Source organism: Haliotis rubra, unplaced genomic scaffold, assembly GCF_003918875.1.
Source record: "Haliotis rubra isolate DU_JTF1 unplaced genomic scaffold, ASM391887v1 Scf2258, whole genome shotgun sequence".
In the NCBI taxonomy this organism is placed as follows: domain Eukaryota; kingdom Metazoa; phylum Mollusca; class Gastropoda; order Lepetellida; family Haliotidae; genus Haliotis; species Haliotis rubra.
Genome location: NW_025766290.1, coordinates 24,619 through 29,233, shown reverse-complemented (window position 1 = coordinate 29,233; position 4,615 = coordinate 24,619). Strand labels below are relative to the sequence as shown.

Genomic DNA, 4,615 nt, shown 5'->3' with positions numbered 1-4,615 from the left:
TATCAGGAAAATGGAAACATATATTCTGTGATAGTTTGGAAGAACGCAGCAATGGCATAGGAGAGGAACAGGACCTTAAAAGGGATAATACCTTGGTTATCATTTTGGTGTTTTTATTCTGTACAGCACATTTGTGTAGCATTTATAATTATGGGTTTTAATGTTAATGCTGTAGTTTTGATGTCAAACAACACAAGTGTCATCTCCTCACATGGAGCATCATGGGACTGAGTGAATGTATGACTATATTTTTGTGTATATAATTCATCATATATGAATGTGGGTTTGTGTTTGCAGGCGTCATGGCAGACAAGGGAGCGCCTCCAAACTGGATGGGAGTCGCTGCCTCAACTGTTTGGTGGGCTACACTACACCATTGTTTAAGGCTGCCAAGTGCACTCACCATCCGGGATATATAGGTATTAAAATATTTGTTGCCTCATCCAAAGATCACGGATACAGAGTGGAAACAAAGCTGCATATTTGTGCAGATAACCACCCTCATCTATTTAATTTTGAAGTATCATATTATCCTGGTTTGGTTTGATTTGATTTGATCATTCACAAAATGTAAATGGGATTGGGTTCTCCAACTTACACCCTAAAATTGTGATTGTTTATTTGGTTGGTAATAACATGATTTTACCCTGTTATAGTTGCAGATCAACTGACAAGCACCAATGGGGAACAAGAAGCAGACGCCAAATCACAGGTGGACATGTTGTGACCTGGCAACCCAGACAGCCAACGCTACCTTGGAGGAACATGCACAGACTGGGTATGTATGTGGAGATGCAATACACTGCATCACAATGCTTTTCAGACCATTGTGACATCATCCATGACTATGACATCACAAGACATCACTTATATCTCTTCAACTGATGCTGGATAGATGAACATTTACACTGAGGTTACTAGATGTTAGTGTTTACAAACAGAAGTAACAGAATGATGTATGACAATAAGAATCTCACCATCGTGTTTGTTTACATCAAATATATCAATGAACATTCATTGATAAAAGTTTTGAACTCCCATGCAAGCTTTAGACCTTAGGCTTTTATCGAGCCTTGAGACAAATGGATGAGAATCTATTGATTTGGTCAGCAGCTGAAATGTTGCACAGAAGATACAAGGATTCTGATAAGCTACTAGCACCTGAACTACAATGTCACATAGAGAGAAGCTGAGTGAGTTTAGTTTTATGCAGCACTCAGCAATATTCCAGCTATATGGCGGGTGGTCTGTAAATAATCGAGTCTGGACCAGACAATCCAGTGATCAACAGCATGAGCATCGATCTCACATAAATGGAATACAATGATATGTGTCAACCAAATCAGCGAAGTCTGACCACTCGATCCCGTTAGTTGCCTCTTACGACAAGCATTGGTTACTGAAGATCAATTCTAACCCGGACCTTCATGGGTAGAGAGAGCTGAAATCCAAAGTGCACTCTGTCATAAAGTGGCATAGAAGAAGCAAGCTGTAGTATCAATAAAGACAGCCTTAGCCTATAGATTTCAGCTTCTTATTCCTGCAAGAACAGGTGCAAGGCAAGACAGAATGGTTAACACATGTTGGTGTCAGACTTCCCAAAGAGTAATGTCTTGTATTTTCCAGGTGTACTCTCGGCTTCCATAACTGGCGTCCTGTCGGGAAACAAGACAGGAGAGATATGAAGTCGAGGATTGTGTGTCAGGATGAATCCAGTCTCACTGTGGAGCCAAAGTAGATTCAAATTAAATTAAACAGACTACAATCCCATCTCCTGGGAGCTGGAGTTGATTATACAAACTACAATCTCAATTTATAGCAAGAGTTGATTCTTTAGAGCAGTTTGTAATGGTGCTCAATCTTACATCAACACTCTCAAACTAAATGCCTTGGGTGGAATGAGGCGATGCAGTAGATGATGAAACTTTATTCTTTTATTGCAACTTGGGTCAAGACTCATGGGACAGTTGTGGCAAGATTCAGTAAAATCAATGTCCAGACATTGAACAAGATCAACAGTTTCTCAAGGATCACTTACTGATTCTTGGACAAAGACTGACCACACAGCAGCCAGAGTGAAATGGCAGTGCAGTTGGAAGGACACTTGACTTAGTTGTGCCCTGCGGAGGAAAGGATCTGAATTATTACTTGCTGTCAGAAACAGGACAAAGAATGGTATGGTTGTGCACAGACTTCAGTGTGATGAAACAAATTGTTTCACAGGACTAAGTGAGACACCAGAGATGTTTTGCAGTATGATTATATAGCTGATCAAATACTTGTATTTCTGAGTGATCAGTACAACAGTGTGATCAAGTACAACAGTAATTGTGATCAGTACAAGAGTGTGATCAATACAACAGTGTGATCAGTACAAGAGTGTGATCAACCAACCTTGTGATCAGTACAACAGTGTGATCAGTACAACAGATTTATAGTCTCATGACATCTCCTGAGAACACTAGTGTTTGGAATTGGTTAAAATCTCATAATTGATGATTGGTTAATTACAACCGATCAATCATCGAAAATAATTGGTTAGCGCCATTTATGAAATGTGTTATTGCACAAAAAAATAAAGAAAAAAACATGTAGTTCTTTGGGGGTTTTTTTGGCAAAATTTCACATCTTTAAAGGATGACTAGTATGGAGGAACATAAATTTCTTAGAGTCTTTAAGATAAATTCAATCATGACTTGGAACGAGCTTGTAGTGCTCATGAAATGTAACAGACAAAACCAACCTAGTGAAAAATAGTGTTAATGAAAACAAGTGTGCTAGAATTGTTTGTGTTCAATTATGAGAAAACATGATCGATTGCTTGGTCATTTAGTCACTGCGACCAATCTTCGATTATTTCAATTAATCGGACCACCACTAGAGAACACGCCTTTATCCAAGATCAGCTCCAAGCATCAAGATGTCAGGAACAATGCAGAGTAGACACCCCATGTAAATATTACAATGATTTGGTCAGGAACTACAGAAACAATCAACACAGAGACTATCACACAGCTTTATTGAATGCCTTATTCCAGTCAAACAGTGTTTCTCACTGGATGCTCCTCTGAATACACTGTACATGTAGAAAGTCTCAGCTTGACTGGTGGGGATATAACATGGAGACAGAAGTAGGCAACATAACTCCCTACATCTGATGACTGGCCTCATGGCGGGCACTTGTTCAAAAGTTCAGAGTCAGATATAAAATCTAATTCCTTAAATTTTTAGACATCCCTGCCCCTCCCAAAAATCTAAATTCTAAAAAGTTGAATTCTTTGCAAACTCCCAAATCACTGTCAGGAAATATGACTGACATAACATAAACAATAATCTAGAATGTTAACACAGGGAACAATATATGCTTAGCAGAGACTGAATGTAGTTCATGACAATTAACAGCGAATATCAGGCAAAACCTGGTGCATTACCGTTTACATTACAAGCACTGCTAAGAGCTTGCAGCAGAGTACTGTTGCACTTAACTCAACAGCGATAATGATTTTATTCTAATAAACAGATAGGTGAAATAGGATTGTGTTTGCACATTAAAGTTACTCTAGAAAATTTTAATAAATAAGGTACATTGATTTGACAGATGGAAAACCTGCAGGCCATTACCCCTCTGCCCCCTAAGTTAAGGAATCAATTGGTCCCTACAATTATGAACTTTCAACAGTGCCAATCTGATTAATAATTTAGTCTTCATTAGCAAATCCTGCCAAAGTACAGCTGAAATTCAGTGATATCTTTTGGGTCTAACAGTTATCTTTTTCTAACAATTTGTTTTACTCCTAGTCAAAAGAGGATAAATATGTTATACAACGAGTTTATATATCTATACCGTTGAGCGGTGAAAAGAGCTTGTGCAGATAAAGGTGTTTTTGACAAGAAGACATATCTGGACTTATCTTTTATATATCTATACCATACACCACCCATATTTAGAAATTGGGCTTCACACATTGTACCCATGTGGGAATCAAACCCAGGTCTTTGTCATGTCTTTTTAACCACTAAGCTACCCCATTTTAGTAGTAGTAGTAGTAGTAGTATTCTGACAGATTAAAAATGGTGGTGGGGTAACCTTGTTATTTAAAGCGTTCACCGTCCTCTGAGGGCCGGGTTTGATTCCCCAAATGGATTCCAGAGCTCCAGATAAGATTTAGCTCACTGTTTGGAGTGGGTATTATGAATGTTGAGTGGGTATTTCATTTTCCGTTACCCACTGCTTTCAAATATGTGCGTATTTCAGTCACTTTACTCACCTAAGTATTATGTCATTGAGCAAGTTTACTAAGCAGGTATGTTCTGCCTTATGTCATACCTAATCAAAACCAACTTAAATATAATGGAAATGATTTCATAAAAAATCACTCATCCTATACTGACATTACAACACTTGTCCTATACTAACAGTACAACTTGATAGCAATCAATGTCTTTTTCATTACGCAAGCGAATTTTATAAATATATTCCGTACGCATTTGTTTTAAACTTTTTGCGTATCTACCTTTTTAAATGTGTAATTGGTGCGCAACAATTATTTTCAATGCGTAATTCTATGCATATTTTACCCTGACACGCAGCTTATCTGGGCCTCTGGATACAATG

At 38.1% G+C, this 4,615-nt stretch overlaps 1 long non-coding RNA gene across 1 annotated transcript; it reads left to right on the top strand.

The window, feature by feature from the left end:
- Positions 1-298: 298 nt before the first annotated feature.
- Positions 299-1,869, top strand: LOC124277692. Its single transcript, XR_006898893.1, has 3 exons — positions 299-419; positions 657-778; positions 1,627-1,869. It is a non-coding gene; the product is annotated as an uncharacterized LOC124277692 (long non-coding RNA).
- Positions 1,870-4,615: the final 2,746 nt, after the last annotated feature.